Consider the following 19,819-nt stretch of genomic DNA (forward strand, 5'->3'; position numbering starts at 1 on the left):
GATGTACTTGTGAGGTGCACTTTGTTGCACACACTTCACAGTCAATATCACCAGGATACTGCTCGGTCCTATACTACAGTTATGTCGCCAGTATATCTAGGTTTTGCCATTCGCAGCTTCCCTTCTCCAATCAAAATACCTATTAGTACTTTACAGCTCGCTTCACCAGCGTGCACAAGTCCCATCCTAGACGAAGAATTGACTTTGTTGTTAAAAGCTTCCCTTCGGTGTAAGAGACAGGAAGTCCCAGCTTCCTCTTTAATCCACGTATTAGAAGAATTATTTACAGCACTTTCACACTAATTTGCTAAACTATCATTTTCAAAAAACACCAGCAACAAAGACTAACAACCAGCTATTTACAGATGAACATCGCCTTCCTTTCTTCCCTCCACTTAACCCTCCATTTTCAATGACGTGGCTTGTCACTGTGTATGCCCGCAGAAGCCCTGCCGCTATACGTAACATGGTCCAATATAATTCAAGTTTTATATAAAGCTAAATACATCTATGATATAACATGAACACAAAAAAAACCATTATTTTGCACTTAGTGCCCCAGGAATCTCAGCACCTAGTCTCATCACTTTTTTAAATGGTAAACATGTTCAACAACTTCTCTGCACCTGAGTTACGTGGAAAACAATGGCAGAGCCATTACATACAAATCTGCTCAGAATAAATGTGCTATGGAAGGTCGCTTTAAAAAAAAAATGTGTTGCACCTTTAAAAAGGTAGACAATTAAATATGTATTTTCAACACACTGAACAAATCAATTAATACCCTCCCAAACATTTCGTTGAGAAGATTTGATGTTCCTAGGTCTAAAAGTTACATGGGATTGAAAGTTGCCATCTCGATGTAAATCCAATGTGAGCTAACGGTAGAGTTAGTAGAGGCTGGACTGTGTAATTATAGGTATGCAATTATATGTGGAATATCTTGAATGTATAATGTCTACAAACACATCCATTTTTGATTTGCAAAACAGTTCCTTAGGGTTAGACCCACCCTATATAAATACCCTGATCAATACAAAATAAAAAACATTTACAGGACAAACATTTTTGGATAATGGCCCTACTGCCCGTATCTGTGAAGAAAAGTTTAATAAGGCGTATATATTTTATTTAATACTCTTATATAGGGGAGATACTGCCTGGACAATACTTCAAAGCACTTTCTGAGGATCGGAAAAGCAGTAGCAGACGTGCTAGAATGCTGCGCTTCTCTTTGGAGGTGTTGCGTTCAGAGGAAAGTCTTCTGTAATGTAGTGTAAGCGCCAGATGAAACTTACGCATCTTAATGATTGTTCTGACCCCAGAAAACCTTTTTCTTCTCAAAGGTATTGAGGAAGGTAGTTCCAGAGGGATGAGCCTTGGGTATTTCTAGTCTTGTGTATTACATTCTGCACCAAAATGTTTGAGCGTCACCACATGGACAGATAATCTGTTTCGGGTGGCTGGCCGCAGGTGTCTGACACTGACTAGGGCAGAGGAGTGTCGCCACACTGCTTCTTGCAGTGCGAGAAGCAGAAACATAAAATGGTAATAACTTTGCGTTATTGCCAGTCAGTTTATGTTTTGTTGTGGGCCGGCTGGCTGCTCCGAGAGCAGGGCAAGGGAGGAGTGGTGTGCCTGCCCACTCCCAAATGTGCAAAGACCGTCATGCAGGCTCTGCCCTTCTCCATGCAGGCTGCAATGTAGCCTACATAGAGAAAATGGGCTGCCCTAAAGGCCCTGGCTGGGCGGCGTCCCGACCAATCACAACATTGCTTGCAGTGTTGTGATTGGCTTAGGGGAGGGAGGGAGCCAGGCTGCCTGCATCTACGTCCTGTTCCTGGAGAGCAGGAGAGCAGAGAAGACGTGGGACCCGGCCGGCGGAAAGGTAAGTTTAATTATATATATATTTTTAAATTAAAATAACCCCCCTATCCCCCCCCCCCCCCCCCCCCCCCCCCACACCACCTCCTCCGCCTCCCACCCGGCTATATGGAGTTAACCTGTTTACAATTGAAAAAACTGACATTCTTCCACTGAATTAGTTTATCTGTTTTACATTTCTTTTATGTCATTTATGATTTTGTGTTGTTAGGCTCATGTGTCCACATTGTGTCACCTTGTCACTAAATAACGCTTTTATATACTTTTGTATATTGTGTGTGTAGCAGCCATATATCAGAATAGATGTACAGCTTGGATGTATGACTGAGAATATATCAAGTTGCCACAGTCTTTGGCGTGTTGTCTCTAATTCACTAACAGATTCTAAGCGTCACCGATGACCCAAGCCCAAACTTATAAACTCTTTTTTGACCCTTTGTTGGACCATAAGCACCAATACCATGCAAAGGAATTGCGTCAACCGTCAAAAACATACTGTATCTCTATAATATCATATACCCAGGTTCTGAGGGACACAGGGCAACCCCAATATTAATAATAGTATATTAAAAATAGTGCATTGACTTTGCCACACATGGTGAGGGCAAAGTTGAGTTCGAACAGTTTGTACCGTTCCTGCAGTCTGACAAGGCAGGACTGCTGTCAGTAGTTTACATGGGGCACTCAAGGTGGCACAAACAGTGCTTCAGACCCTGGTTACCCCCTTAACACCCATGCCCTGGGTCCCACTGGTACCATGTACTACGGATTTATAAGGGGGTTAACGTCCAATTTCACACATATCAGTTTGGGCAGCAGACTCAAGTGCACTTTCAGGGTCCTAACCATCAGCATTGGAGCAAAAAGTGTGTGGGGAGGGGTGACCATACACAAAGGGCACTTTCCTACATAAGCATAACAAACAGACACATGATTTACAAAAACATGAAGGTACACTGTAAAAATTGGAATAGTGACACTTCTAATTGTTTTTAATATATGTGACACAAACTCAGTACATCACAAACAATAACAAACGTATACCCATACTACTAACACAACCTACACATCGACATAAACTCAAGGTAACCAAAATATACACTAAAAATGAAAATAAAAGCATAATAGAAGACCTAACAGCTGCCCTATACATGTGTTATGAATTAAAGATATCTTCAGCTCTACATACACAAAATGTACACAGCCTTCCTTCTTTTGAGCAGCAACAGGTATTCAGTTTGATCTCCCATATAGTTTGGACTCAAAAACAATCTTTATAAGTAGGTTAAGCACTATTTTTCAATGTTTGCGTCTCTCCAAGTCAAAATTCACCGTACACATTTCCAAGCAGTTCAAGAACATTTTATCCCACGTAGTGGCTCAAATGACGCATGCTGCTCCCTTTAGGAAAATTAAATTATGAGAAATTATGTAGTCAACATGAAATATTATTCAAGAAACGTTAAGGTCACAGAAGTGATGATGTACATATACATCTATTTTTCCTTCTAGGAGAGTAATTACTCGAAAATGGACAGGGATAGATTATTGGCACACCGTGGATGTTTACTGAAAACCGTATTATAACACATTAGCTTTGAAAACCAGGAAATGGCAGTGCGAAGGAGCCATGCAGTCTCCAGTCATCACCCTTACATTTGCTAATGGCTTTATGTGACATAAGTCATTACATAAGCCATCACATCAGGCGTTTTCCAAGAACAGAAGAGAGCATAAACATCACTGTAAACAGTAGAAAATGAAGGAGCCTATTTTGTCCGGTTCTCTGCTCTGACATTTTCCTTTGCACTCGAGGTGCTGTGTATTCTTAGACTGCATATAGCTAAACTGATCTAGTCCCATACGAATGCTCAAACTAGATTGGCTGGTTGCACTGGGGAAGATTGAGACCACAATCTGCAAACTCTTCCAAACCGGTGCTCTGGGAAAGCCTTCCATGGGCATTGCAGGGTGTTCCCACGCAACTCCCATGGTTTGTGACGCGTTCCCAGATTTACCAAAAGGGGTAGATCTGGGAATTCGTCAAAAAGATACACATCAGGTGAGGCGTTACCAGGAGAAATATCTTTATTTCTCCTCATTACATCCTCTTTCAGTAGAAAGAAGAATATGCCTCTTAGGATTGTTTTTGTGCAGGATGGTGCCTCCTCCTGCACAAACACAATCCTGCATGCAACATAGGCACCCTTGAACCATACTGCAAGGGTGCCTGTATTGGTGCTAGGCAGTCAAAAGGGGAACATCCTTTTCAACGCGGATGTTACCCCGCAGTGCTTTTACGATGCTTCCTTTACAACGCAAGTCGTAACCACGACTTGCGCTGGAGGGCGCTAAAGGGTAAAGAATAGTATATTTACTATTCCAACACCTTCAATACTATCCACGGGGACTGGTGTTAGAATAATAAATGATACTATTTACTATCCGCGCCCAACAACGCAAGTCGTTGTAACAACTTGCGTTGTTAAAGACGCGTTGTAAAGGCACGCGTTGAAACGGTACGCGTTGTACCGTCATACATCCCAGTCAAAATGGTGTGAGCACAGGGACAAAGGAATGAATGCACCTATGGTGCATTACTGCCCTTTCCCTGTCACAAACCATAGCAAGGTGATTTGCTGCGCTGCGGGACATTCTCATGAATATGCCCCTAGGTATGTAGTAAGCATCCTGTTCTTGGCGCCAGGTGTGCCTTCTTCAGCCTCAGGTTTTTAATTCCGGTAATCTGTTGTAGCAGATGGCTCATCTTAAACCAGCAAAAACGCTTGCACCTTTGTGTGCAATTGGTTTACGTTTGCTAGAAGTGAGCAGTAAGGGAACTTTAAAGGCATAATATACCTTTTCACACAGGCCCTATGCCCTCTTTCAGACTGGCCTACTCCATCTCCAGGTCAACTCAACCAAACCATGGATAAAGGCCCTGCTAAAAAGGCCGTAGAAACTGTGAGAAAAGTTACCCTCTCCTATAGAATTGGATACATTTTCATAATTGCCTTGTTAGCTTCACTGGGCTAACTCCTTCTCCCTCTGACTATGCCTTGAGCTTGACTTATATGAATATAAGGGTGAGTTAAGGATGTTCAACTCTCAAGTTACTTTTACGCACATAGGATGGAACTGTCAGAGAATTTGTCAGATTTGGGTTGACGTTTTGGAACGCGCTCAGAAGGATAGGGGAGCTAAATTAGGTACATATACATGAACCTCGCACTCGACCAACACTATTTCAAATTCTGCCATCACCAGTTTTAGATAATCACCTTTCTTGGTCATATTCTATTACTTTACTACTGAAAGTGAGTTTATATTTAGTCAGACATTTTGGGTTATTGGAGCACATGAGGTTGCTAAAAAGACTGAGTTAAAGGAACTGAGTTAAAATTATTGCCGCTTTAGCGTCAGAAAACTGCAGCTAAAGCGGCGATAATGGCCTTGATAATACGCCCTTGAGAATTCTAATAGAAGCCGATGTTCACAGCAGAACATGGGCTTCTATTGGAATTCTCAAGGGCGTATTATCAAGCCGATGATCGCCGCTTTAGCAGCAGTTTTCTGCCGCTAAAGCGCGATAATTGTAACGCCGTTCTTTGATAATATTAGTTGGAAAAGATGTGAGTCTTTCAGAAGTAATAGGTGTGCAACCTTCTTTCTTATAAGAACTACATACCCTGCTGTGTCACTTGACTCCCCCAGGACAGCAGTCCGAGGTCTACTCAGGTGAGTATGTGTGGGCTAGTACTACACTCCTTAGACCCACAACAAACACCACTAACTAAATCACTGTTCACCCTTAAAAAAAGGAAAAGTACTTTTTTAAAAACACACACAACTCAGTACTACATATTAACTTACAAATGTACGGAACTTGGGAGGTGGAAATACCCATGTAACACCCTCTAACAGGAAGTTCTGAACCCTAATGCCACAATACCCCCTCAAATATGCCGAATACCATTTATTGGGGAGCTGTCATTAAATGTCAGGCATAAAGGCTTTAGCAGAGTGTAACCACAATCCACAGGACCCATTAGTAAATACATTACAACCTCCCAGTATTGATCACTTCTACAACTACATTAATAAATAAAAAATCACCAATGAAGGATGATCACATTCAAAATAATGTGTGCATAAGATTTTGCTTTCTTTTACAAATATTGCAAAGCAGCTTTAGGACCCAACAACAAAAGTCATGCACCCAAGAACCATAAGGCTAAAGATCCCACACCCCAGGAATGCTTGAAACTCAGGAAAAATCCTCTCCAGATCTAGAATACTTGGACTTTGGAGACAGGGGACAACTTAGTTTTTTTCCCAATACAGCCTACTGAGGTGATCTTGGAGGCTCACCGCTGCTCCTGGGTGGTCTCCTTTCTCAGGACAAATGCTGCCATGGTGCTTCCGCCCTTCTAAGCACCAGGACCCACATATGGAAAAAGTAGGCCCAAGTGCTGGGGCACCCCTGTGGTTTCAGCTTACCTTTTTGCCTAACGCCTCCAAATTTCCATGCTTTTCTTCTTTTTTGCTACTGAATGTACACTCTGCCTGTCTTAAACTGGAATGGTTGTGACGTTGTTAGCTAGTTTAACTCAGCATCCCCACTGGGCTTCCCACTGATTGTCGACATCCTGCAACTAGAACTCTTTTGCTTGACTGCCTCCTCAGCAGCCTATTAGGCCAAGAAGAAAGCAAAGCTGTTAAGTAATCCAGTTTACCTGGGCAGGTGCTGACTACCACATGTGATCCTAACTCCCTCTAACAGCACACCAATATACAGGATGGTGGCTGAGTACAGGCCTGCCAGGACTGAGCTCACAATATTGCTTAGGGGCAGGATCGGCTCTCTGGCTCTTTCGCACTGGGGTTCCGATGGGTGGGGTACTGGCCTGTAGCTTGCAGGAGTGCCAGCCTTCATTCTCAAGTGTGGGAAGTGGTGGGAGTGGGGGTCCTCCTGGGCTGATGGAGTCCTGTGTGATGAGCAAAGAGTGAAAGGGTGCCATAGGAATGCTAAAATAGAAAGAAGGCCCTGGGCCGGCCATGTGGAGGTACTGAGGGCTTACAGCATCCCAGGCGGAGACGAAATGCAGCAGTACAGCTGATCCATCAAGATAGACCTAAGGACTGTAGATCGAACAGATCTGACTAGGAGAAACGACTGGTGAGTAATTAGAAGAAGCAACCCTCCTTCTACAGAGAAAGTCTTGACTCTCAAAGCCCTCCCCTTGCAGGAAGATTGAGAACAGGGCCAGATGTTCTCAGGCCCTTGGGCGGAATCTGGGTTACGGCTGACACCACTACGTCAGGCCTATGATAAAACGATCAGCCTTAGAGGTGCTGTCAGGGAGAATTGTGCTTCAGAGTCTTCTGCGGTACAAGCAAGAGGCTGGTCCTCATTCTCCTTATGCCATTCTTTCTCCTGGCCCTCATCCTTGACCAGGCCAGGGCACTCCAAGGCACAATGGAGAAAGGGATAATTTGTGAAGGGCCCCATGAGTACCAAATACAGGCCAAGTATTAGAGCCGGGCCTAATGGATGGTTTGGGTACCCCTTGCACCCTGAGATGCTCCCTGCCAAATCTAAAGGGTCTGAACAGGCCCCTAACCTCCCAAACTAGATGAAACAAACTGTTAGCCCACAGTAAAACTTACAGTGTCTAATATTAAGTGTAGCACTTAAGAAATTCTGTTTTCAGAGAGAATGTGGAGTATGTGCAGGTAGCCAACTAAGATTTTTATGGCTCCAATCTTGAACATTGGGGTGGGGTGTGAGAGTGCATGCACCTGCTTGGGCTAATCTCAGAGAGGGCCAATGCTTCGGAAATGTTTGAACTCTGTGAAGGGGGGAATCTACTCATGTCCAGAGTCAGATGGATTCGAGAGGAGCGCTAACTTCTCTCCTCAATTTCCCTGCCCTCATTTAGCCATTATTAATGATCTTTGGCTGATTTTGCTCCTAGTAAAGGCCTTTAACTACCAGGCGTGGCCTCTTCAGGCCCTGTGGCCACAAAAAAGCCTACAAATGTCCAGGAGCTATTTTGGTCACTGCTCTCCCTCCATTGGGGAACAGCTCAGGGACTTCCCTCCAACCATTTAACTCCTGGTAAAGGACCTGTCCTGTGTCCAGTGTCTGGTGGTCAGCGTCACCTCCAGCACCACCTCATGGGGCTCAAGGGAGAACACTGTCCCTGACTGCAATCTTCAGGTCACACAACCTCCTGTGTCCACTTGCAGATCATCTTTGTGTTATCAGCCCTAAGCTCCTCGCGAGGGTTACTTTCCTCAGACGTTTCAGGGGGATCTTCGTACTTCATGATTTCCCAGCAGATCAACCCCTTTACTATCTTCTACGAGATGGCATGAAGGGACCAGCGCCACTGGCAGTGGAGAGGCCAATGCACACAGTCTCAGTCATTCTAAGTCCAGAGTGTCCCAATACTACAGACAGAAGTTCGGTGTTCTTCAGGGTCTTGCAAAATCCAACTTCGCTCCTTCTCCCTCTGCCCTGTTATGAGGTTCTTAAGTGGCAGCGGGTAGTTACAAAGAATAGGCACCACTGCCCAATCCTACGGTGACAAATCATCACACCACCCCCGTCTCAGCCCTCCTGCGCAGCATTTTGGGACATTCCAACATGACAACTTCAAGTGGCTTGTTGAAAGGCATTCCTGAGAGCCTGAAACCACCCTTCTCACTGCCACAGCTGCCAGATCTTCTCCCTCAAACACATCAAAGAAAAGCCCTTCCTGTGATTGGCTCCAGGCAGTGCCCTCTTAAGGATTTTGGAGGCCTCTTGCCAGGCATAATTTAGGGGGCCAATGCCGCAACTGCTATGTATTTTATTACCCAATTTCTTCCAATTCAAAACCCATGATGCCACACAAAATTAAATAATAGATTAAAGGTTGAGTTGAATAAATAGACAGATGTGAGGTAGAGAGGAAATTCACATTCCCAGGGGGCCCCTTGGAAGGTGGGGGCCATGGGCAACAGCCCACTTTGTTTTTGACTTGAAATATTTCTGACAGCTCTCTTTTTTTCTAGGAATGAGGCTACCTAGCTCTGGTGAAGTACCTTTTGATATTTCCTTTTCAAGGGTTAAAGGGCAGGGTCCTAATTTTTTTTAAAGTGTGCGTCTTCTTTTAATGTCATTTAATAACTTAAATTCAATTTATATAATTATTTCCTTTGAGCTTGGGTTACAATTCTGTGGCACAATTTAGTGTTTGAGTTAGGCATACTATTAGCTTCATTGTTAGTGTTGTGGTTAATACATGAGTAGAGTGTTGCCTTAATGCGTATTGTCTATTTATACAGGCTGTGCACCTTGCGGAAATGTGTTGCATTTCATTTCACTTTTTTTAGTGACCACTGCTGATGCTGCAGTTTTGCCAGGAGGAGAGGGAATCAAATATTACACCTAGTCAGAACTGCTCGAAGAAATCTGTTACAGGCAAACTGAAGTTAAGGATTAACATCATGTTCACAATTTAACCTTGATATCCTTGACGATGAGGTAGCAAGAAAGGTGTGCAGACAGGATATCAAGTTTAAAATATCGAGTTGCACAAATATTGAGTCAGAAATATTGTGGTTCAGAAATATCAACACGCAGGATTTAAGTGTTGCTACCTTCCACTACCGCCTCAAGTTATTGTTTAGTACAATTCATGTGTATTGACCTGTAATATATCATGTTCCCCTATCCCGACACCTTATATATTTTTTAGGTGTTGCTGTCGCTCACTCCATTTAGGAGCCAGTTGGCCCTCCACCCCTATTGGAGCCCTCATTGTAAGATTCTCTATGGTAATTATTTGCGGGCCTTTTTTGGCCTTGAAAGTGGTTGTTAGAATTCTCTATCTTTCCTTCGTACCAATTGTGTTTTATACTTTGACTTTAGGTGCCCTCCCTTCATCACAGTCCTGATGAAGACCCCTGTGTAAGGTGTTAATCGGCCTACGATATACTTTTGGGGTTGAAACGTTGACATTCTCCCCTCTTTACGCCAGCCCTCCGAAACAACAGAGATCAATTGTGTTTCGAAAATGGGGTCTAGCTACTTGAACTTATGAATAATTCATGTACTCTTGGCTTGAAGATTTGGGCCTGAATTAATTTGAATTGGGTATTTTTATGCTTTCACAAATTTCCATGCTTTCCTCACGATCCCTTATCCTCACCAGACTCACTTACCCCTCTTCCTTTTCCCTGTCCTGTTGGGCACCTTTGTATATATTGATTTTTGATATGTCTATAATGCAACTTTCCAGTGTGATTAAATAACATTTGCTACGTATTGTTTGTGGAGTATTGCTATTCTGATGCGATTGTAATGCTATATATAGTGTCCAGCTAGTCTTAGTTTACTGGGACCATTCTATATTGTACTGTCAGAAATATCGACAGCAAGAATATCGTGGTCAAGAATGTCGACTTAAGGTAAGTAATATCGATTTTAATAATATCGAAGTGTTTAATATCGTTTGCAAAAATATAGCTGTTAAAAATATAGATTTTTTAATTAGTGTCATGCATTTTAGTATATGTTTTAAATGTATGTGATGTATGTTTCTTTATATAAGAATTGTTAGTATTTTTAATATATGTGTTATATTTTTAGTAGTTATTATTTTTTTTTTGTTTGAATTTTGCAATTTTAGTTCCGTCGCGGGTTGTCGGTTTATAAGGGAATAGTGTGGGAAGTAATTTAATTGTATTAAATTAATTGATTATTTTTATTTGTTAATATTTGTTTAATTGAAATGGTATAGTGTAAAATGTGTGAAGTAATTTATTATTAATCAATTAATCATTTGTTGTTAATTAATAATAATTATTTAATTTTGCAAATAATTATGGCAATGGTGTAATTAATTTTAGGTGTGTGTTTTGGCGTTTATAGGTGTAAAGGGTGGGAAGTAATTTATTGTTGATTGATGAAGTGATAATTGGTTGTTAATTAATTTTAATTAATTAATTGGTAATTCATTATGGTAATTGTGAAATTAATTTTCGGTGTGTATTTTAGTATTTATAGGTGTAAAGGGTGGGAAGTAATTTATTTTTATTTGATGAATTAATAGTTGTTTGTTAATTAATTATAATTAATTAATTGGTAAATAAATATGGTAATTGTGTAATTCATTTTAGGTGTGTGTTTAGAGGTTTATAGGGGTAAAGGGTGTTAAGTAGTTTATTATTTATTAATAAATATTTGTTAATTTATATTAAATAAATTGATTAAAAAAATCATTATGGCAATTGTGTAATTAATTTTAGGTGTGGGTTGTGGTGTTTATAGTGGTAATGGATGGGTAGTAATTTGTGTTAATTAATGAATATATTGTTGTTAATTAATGTTAAATATTTTATATTTATTTTGGGTAATTGTTTTTTTGTGGGTGTCTTTTTTACTTTTAAAGGGGTATGGGGGGTATTAAATACATTTTAATTACTTTATAATTAGTTGTTTTTAGCAATGGTTTTTAATTTGAAAATGAGATTTAGTTGTGTTTTATTGTTTTATAGTTTAATTAAGGTGTGTGTTGTGACTTTATAGTGTTAAAGTGTGTGTAGTTAATTACTGTTTATTAGCTTTTTAAATAATATTTTTTGAACTGATTATATAATTATGTTAATTATGGAAGTACATTTAATTTAAAATGCTGAAGTGTGTTGTTTTTGGTGTGGTGTTATAAGGTAGGCAATAAAATTAATACATTTATGTTTTAATTAATGTGTTTGTAAATATTTTCTAGTTTAAAAGGATTGTTTTAATGTATTTATTATTTAATTTTATATAATATTTGTAGGTAATTGTTGTTTGTATATTTTTTTTACATATTTGATATATTATTTCAATTTTTTTAAATGTTATTTAAAAAAAAAAATTCTTAATCTGTAATATATTTTTTTTTTACTGTTGGAGTGTGAATAGTAATTTTTGCCGCTCCGATATCTAACACTTTCCCTACTGTTGAACTCATTGGAGTGGGAATAGTAATTGTTACGCCTCCGCTATCCAACACTTTCCCTAATGTTGCACTCACTGGATTGCGAATAATAAATGTTATCCCTCAGCTAACCCACACTTTCCTTACTGTTGCACTCACTGGAGTGGGAATAGTAAGTTTTACCTCTCCGCTGTCTAACACTTTCTCTACTGTTGCACTCACTGGAGTGGGAATAGTAAGTTTTACCCCTCCGCTATCCAACACTTTCTCTCCTGTTGCAGTCACCGGAGTGGGAATACAATTTTTTACCCCTCAGCTATCCAACACTTTCCCTACTGTTGCACTCACTAGAGTGGGAATATTTATTTTTACCCCTTTGCTATCCAACACTTTCCCTATTGTTGCACTGAATGTGTTGTAAAGTTTGTTTAAATATTTTTTAATAGTTCAATGTTTTAATTATTACAGATTTTTTTATATATTAAATCATTTATATATTTTTGTTTTTTATATAATTTTAAACTTTAACATAAAATAAAAATAATAGTTTATTCATTGTTTTAAAGTAAATATATATTTATAAATAATTATGTGTTTTATTAAGTTTATTTGTTATATTTTATTAAAGTGTATATTGAATCTATTTTCTTTTGTTAAAAATAAATGTAATGTTTTATATATTATATATACATTATTTTATATTTATATAAAAGTCGATATTTTATACATCTATATTCTTTACATCAATATTTTTTAATTTATTTTTGTGTACTTACCTGTTTAAGTATAGGGGTCGATATTTTTTACATCAATATTTATTACATCAATGTTGTGTCAGTGAACAGCAAGAAAATGGTGTATGACACCATATCTATGAAAAGACTGGCTGGATGTATAAAACAATGTGAGGCTGCTCTACATGTAAAACCATCTAATAACAGACAGTGCCTTTAAGAATGGTCCAACGCATGTCTTAAGATACTGACAGAAACCTGCCATGCTGGACATAATGTATGACTGGATAAAATTGACACACCATATTCCAGTTCTTAAACTTTCAGCTCTACAATGAGTGTAAGAGAAATATGTATTGTATGTCATCCCATTAAAAGGTGTAAGAAAAATATGTATTGTATGTCATCCCATTAAAAGGAAACATGAAAAAACTCCTGATAGAAAGCACCAAGACCCTCAACCACAACTAAGCTCCATTCTACAGTAAATTACATTGAAGCGACCACCAAAACAAAGACAAGATCATGCAGTTTAAAATTAGGATGCTTTCTACAGCTGAGATTAGTGCTGCCTGGTAGAGTGATACTAAACACAAATTTCAATGTTACTGGCTCTACGAAGGTAAAAAGCAATCAATACCACATTTACTGTACCAGGAGTCAAAAACACATGCATTAAATTGCTGAAGCTAAGCTTTCGTATATATGGCTCTCAAATGATCAAAGAAGCAATACAACTGTGTCTGGCACTGGCTAATCTGTTTTTGGAAGAGTGGTTAAATGTATAGATTTTTTATTGATAAAACTTGAAGAGAAGATTATAATATAATATGTGCATATTAACTTCCAGTCTATATTTTATTCTAGAATGCATTTAATGTCATACTAGTTAAATCCTTGGTGGGTCCTTTTAATGTAATCTATTCCAGATTAAGGTTCTTAAAAATCGTAAAGCATATATATATGTATATATATATATGTTCTCATTTTTATATGGTGTGGGATAAAATGTAGGTGTTTTATTTTAATGCTTTGAATTAATTTAATAAACTTTACTACAACTTTTCCAGTTCTTATGAGCATTTTCTAGAATCAAGTCTCCCTTTTTCTTCATCTCAAACGGCTACCAATATCACAAATTCACCCTTCCCTTTGTGCTCGAATGGCTTTTATCAATCTGCAAACGGAGCCTACAGCATTTGTGCATTCTAACACAGAGAAAAACTCCTGGGAGGCTCAGCATTACTCCACACCACCCATCCCGAATGGAGTATGTGTTGCCTTTGCTTTATTTTCTGCTCTCTTGTAAAGTACTTGAATGGATCTATCCACTAACATACCAGAGAATCTGACCCATTTCTGCCTGACTCTTTTTTCATGGTACCAATACTGTCAAAATGCCCACCATCTTTATAATTGTAGCAGGAAGGGTCACATAGCTTGAGCTTGTTTTCTTGTTCATTAGTCATTCTCTGCTGTCCTCAAGTCTGCAGTGTTTTTGATTGCACTCACAAATGCATAGGGTCTCTTGTATCCTGGAAGCCTCTGGTCTGCAGGTCATCTATCAAAATCCTGCCCTGCCTCCCTGCACTATCTTCCAGATCTTGTAACTAGGTCCAGAGCGGATCCTGTCTGTTTACCACTGTGACAGGCTGACACTTTTTACCTGCTTTAAACTATGTGCCCCCACCTCACACTGAACAAGATCTTTAGAACTTTTGAGCAGTACACCCTAAGCTCTTCAAGTTAGCCTCTTATTTGAACACCTGCAACTGTCTCACAATATTTGCCCTGCTCCTGGGGCTCCGGTCTTTCACTTCTGAAATAAGTTGTTCCAAGGAATATATCTGACCTTTTAATAAATATCATAGGCCTAATTGGGAAAATCATGAAATTGCTTTGAGACATTTCACTAATCATATATATAGTCGTTGGCAAATAGAAGCAAACATACAATAATTGACTTATACTGCAATCAAGGAAAGTGATATGGGAGAACATTTATGGGAAGTACACATGAAAATCACATAAACACAACAAAATCCTACCAATTATGGCTCAATGACACACCTACAAACAAACCATTGAAAATGCGTTACTAAACGGCATGCCAATTAAGACATAATCATATATTGGCACTGGCAAACCAAGAAAAACACATCTGTTCAAAATGGAACTACAACAAATACCAAACAACGAGGTACAACCAACATGTGCAGGCCCATGCTCATACATAATGTGACTCGAAGCCTAGATTTACGAAGCCCTTGCATCGCCATTGTCTCACGCAAGGCGGCTCAAGGGAATGCATGGGTTTCAGTGAGATTTAAAAAGCCAAGCAAAGCTAACTTGTATGGCTCTGCGTGGCTTTACAAATCTAGAGCAATGCAAGGCAGCGCGCGTTGCTTGCTTTCCATGGGTGGAGCACGGGTGTGCCTATGCATCCACCAACGGATTTTGGTGCATTCTCAGATTTCCTGAGACTAGTAAACCTGGTAATGTGTCAAAATGGTAAGCCTTTCCAACAGAGGCATACCGAGGAGAAATATCTTTATTTCTCCTCAATATTTCCTCTTTCTACATGTGCTGCTGCTCTTTCTGCAGCACACACGCGTAGAAAGAGGAAATTGCCTCTGATGATTGTTTTTGAGCAGGTAGGTGTAACTTCCTGCACAAAACAATCCTGCCTGTAACGCAGGCACTTTTGCACCATGGACGTTGTTCAATAATCCATTGTAAACAGGATCTCATAGAAAACGCTCCACTGTTCAAGCCAAACGTAGAGACCAGTCCAGACAGCCTCATCGGGTGCCGTTTTCAGATGACTCTCTACTCAAGCACTCCAAAATGTCATGGTGGGTGGCAATGAAGCTTAAGAGGCACATTTAAATAGAGTAGCATGGATGATGACCACAAGTCATTTACTAGAAAGCCACAGTGGCATTCCAGAAAGGGAAAAAGCTATGGTTTTCTTATTCTTGTGTAATAATTATGAGGTTTTAAAAAACCTCTCACAACACAATAAAGTAAACACTAGCATGACTGCCTTACAATTCAGACTTGCAGGGTGGACGCAAGAGACCAACTGAGTGAAGAGTGGTGGTGGACGTTCTTTCGTCCACGCGGTCCAGTCCATTCTATCAACCTTAGTAACATGGCAAACAAATAAAGAACCACTGTTGATGGGGGAACCCCATGGCCTTGGTTTGGGGGTCCCAACTTAACACCTTGCTAGGCACCTCCCAATAATATGTGGATATTTCAGGCACAAGGCCATATGGAAGGGATAGTGTTTAAGATGTTCACGAATTTACAACAATTCTGAAACCCATTTGTCCTGAATTAAATTATCTGTGTCCTCAGGGGTTTAGTTTCTGATGCAAGCTAATAAGTCAGTCTCACACACTTGAAAATAAATCCACAAAGAAAAAGAAGTACATCTGATAGTCTGCTGCATTTTGACACCATTAAGCTGCAAAAGAATGAAGGTTTGTTAATGATGTTCCTATAGTCTAACCTTAAAATACTACGAGCAAGCCTTCCTCATAGCTCTTCTCACTTGGGGATGGTTGTAATGCACTTTTGCGCTGTTCATCTTCGCTTTTCTTTCCAACTTCAGTTTCCCTTGTATTTTGGGGGCTTTTCTTCATATTCCTGTTTAGTGTTTTCATGAAACCATTTATTACTGTAATTGACCCTCCTTTGCTGTGACGCAAAGGCTGGTAGAGCTTCAGCTAGGTTTACTTTGTCCCACCATCTCATCTTTATTTTTTATTGAAACTCAAGAATTGAGTGGTTGCGTAGTAATGCTCTTTCAATCCTGCTTCTGGAGATTATTATTATATCAAATAAATTAAATATTTGTGAAGTTCCTTTACAAGTACTTAAATTTGGTCGTGGGTTATCCCATAGGCTTTTCTGTCTTGCTTCATGTACCCCAGCAAGATTGCCACTTGGTTCCCATTACAAATTTTCCTCTCTTTGCAGTCAAGGAAAGGAAAAGTAAAAACAATCTTCATGTTAAATAAGTAAGCAGAAGTTTGTCGGAAAAATTGCAGGACACTTGACCTCTGTCTCTGAACTCACAGCAAATGCAACAAGATCAAAGCTTAACTCAAAGGACTCTTTATTGCTCATTCTCCTTTTGAACTTCTGCAGGGTTACCTTGAGGGTGCTGCAAATCTTCCCCCAAGCCTTCTTCCAGCACATCTGCAGACATATCTCAGCCATGCCAAAGAAAGTTGTCTGCCCTTGTCTGTGCACCAACTGGGCCCAGAGCTAGAGTTTCTGTTCTTCTACAGATGCAATAAGTCTACGGTCAAGAGGTAGAACTTTCCTGTAGTTTATTGATCATGTGCCCATAGCTATGTTCCATAACCCAGCAGGAAATACTCCTGGTCACGTAGGAGTCGCTCGCCCACGTAAGGATGTCTTCCATCTGCATGCCAGTGTCCACAACATTTTCCTTTCTTTCTCACTACCCTCTTGTTATTTTCATAACACCATGTCAGTTGCCAAGCATTCCACTGAAATTAGAGGGGTTCATGATATAAGGCACCAGTATTTCATCTAGAAATGAACCAATATTTGAATCTGATCCAATGAAATGCTACATATTAAATAATGAATTGATTTAGGCTTCTCTATAGCAGTGGCGGCTGTGAACATCTGAAAGTGGTGAGCCGTAAAAGTTGGGCATGAATTGTATGTAGCTAGTGAAAGAACAAGCTTAAAGGACAAACATAGGGTCCCGGGGGCCACCTTCCGAGAAAAAAATGAAAAAAGATTTGCAAATGGTTAATTATAAACCAAAGGAATTTAGTGAGAAAGCAAAGTTTATAAAGTAGTGGTAACGTGTAGTCTTGATATTTTAAACCCTTTAAAAACTTCCCCACATCTCAGTGCATTAATATGGTCAACAGTTATTGTGATGTGCAAATTGTACAGCGCTTTAACTTCAGGACCTTTAAAGTGTTTGCTTGTCCAATGTCTTGGACAGCACGCAGCATCAACTTTGAAGAAAATGCTCTAACCTAGCACCCACAGTTGCTGGCTTCAAAAAGCGGGTTTTATAAAAGGGAGCATGCAAAAGGCATTTGTTTGATTCCCATAATGTGCCACCTGATATTTTGATTTCTCTCTGAGGTTTTATTGCATCCAGTGCTTAATTTGTAAAAAAAACATAGGTGGCAGGGTTCTCTTTAGTGGGCTACTGCAGCTTTCAGCACACATTGCCTTTGTCATGCTGCCAATTATAATAATAACACAATTACTAACCCTTACACTTCTACAAGTGTGACAGCTCATACTATTTCAGGCCTCCAAAGCTTTAAGAATGGCTTGGGGGGTAGGTACTAGGCATTTTGTATGTATATTGAATTAATAATTAGCTGTTGTTGTGGTCATCTCTAAATTAGCCAGACAGGGCCACCTGTGGCAGACAGTCACAAGCGCCGGTGTTGGCAATGTAGTGCCAGTGCTGAGCACCGGAAACCATCGGCTCAAATTAAGCACTAATTGCATCCAGAAATATAACACATCAACTGACATACACCTATAACCTGCCAGTACTATTGACTTTGTCAATGACTGGTTAAGATAATTGAGTAACAACAATGATTTGCTATAAAAAATTAACAGTGAAAGTGTTTCAATTTTAAAATTGAGAGCCTGTGAATTAAATATTATTGAGGTTTGTGGAAGGAGTATCAGCCTTCAGTTATGTTCACTTTATGTTAGATAGGTATGCCCTTTTTCTCTGCACATCTCGCCCATCTGCACTTATTCAACCTCATCTCTTTCCTGTTCAGCACCCTCTTTTCACTCTCCCCCAAATTAACTTCCTCGCATCTCCCTCACTTCACCACCCCTAAACATACACTGCACTCACTCACATTTAAGCACTCTATTTGTTTTTACTTTGCCTTGTAAATATTTTGACATCTGTGTACCTCCTTCACACACATTTACACAGAATTATGATTGCAACTGGAATACATGGCTATTGCTTTGTGTGCTCTGCAGAGACGCCAACACACAGGCATTTTGCTTTCCCTTCAGCTACAGTGCCAGAGATCTCAATCAAAGCCCCCTCACAAACACCGGGCACAACTCACCACAGGAACTATACAATAGTAATAAGATGCAGGAAAATATACAGAAATACACATTATGAAAAAGCTAACACTCTTGAGGAATGCAAGATTAAGTAAAATGTGGAATGAAAGAGGAACTAAATCGCTGACATGCATTACCTTAACGTATTCATTGCTCCTAAATCAATCCATGTTTTTTGCATTAATGTGAAGGGCATGAAAATTGGGCCAGTTTTAATGCCATATAGCACGTAACTGTCTTTACTATAAGCACATATTTCTCCCTTTGCGCTTGACATGGACATTTTGATCAACTTTACAAGGGAACAAAAACCCTGCTTGTCTTTTAGATCAATTTTGTGGGGAAACAAATACAGCAGCTACACCTCTAAAGGAGCCAGAGACATGCAGCCAGTGCCTGGGGTATCACAATGGAGAGGGTAGTGTGACCAGGGGTCTCAGCATAATGTACGTAACACAAGATCAGTATTGTAATACTTACCATTACTGAGGACAAGGCATTAATCACACATGCTTGCTTCAAGTCTTACCATGTGATGAATGGGAAAGGGCGGGCTCTATGTCTGTGAATGACGGACGTCTGGCCTCACACAGGGATGCAGACTTTGAAGCCCAAAACGGTGTCTTTGACAGCGTCACTGGCCTACAGTGTACACTACCATAGACTACAATGGCAATGAAGGGCTCTTTAAAGGTAAGCCCTGCATCGTGCATCACAGTGCAGAAAGTCGATTTACGGCTTGTCTTCCGTCTCTTGCTTTAGAGTGAGGTAGGGCAGGCAGCCTGGGAAAGACAGCTCAGACTTAAATACATTGATTTGTTAGGAGATACACCTGTAACTATAAATAAATGTAACTCTTTTATTTTTTTTGTGGTAAACGTGTAGGGATTTTGGAGGAGCGGAGCCCTAGTGCCCTAAAGGAGAAACCGTCCCTGCTCTATAGTTTACCATTTCCATTTTCTACAGTGAATTAACAGCAGAAGAGATGTAAAAATTAGTTAAGGAAGAAGTAATTTCTAATTGACTTTACCCTAGCAAACAAATAATAAAACAGAACCATTGCCAGCACTGTGGTTCTTTACATTTAAATTCATATAATGCCACAAAGAA

The 19,819-nt window shown here is 39.8% G+C and overlaps 1 protein-coding gene across 3 annotated transcripts in view; it reads right to left on the reverse strand.

The window, feature by feature from the left end:
- ZNF385B (zinc finger protein 385B) overlaps window positions 1–19,819 on the reverse strand; it is a 1,149,514-nt gene that overhangs the window by 17,570 nt on the left and 1,112,125 nt on the right. The gene's annotated exons all lie outside the window — the stretch shown is intronic.

Source organism: Lissotriton vulgaris, chromosome 2_1, assembly GCF_964263255.1.
Source record: "Lissotriton vulgaris chromosome 2_1, aLisVul1.2, whole genome shotgun sequence".
Classification (NCBI taxonomy): domain Eukaryota; kingdom Metazoa; phylum Chordata; class Amphibia; order Caudata; family Salamandridae; genus Lissotriton; species Lissotriton vulgaris.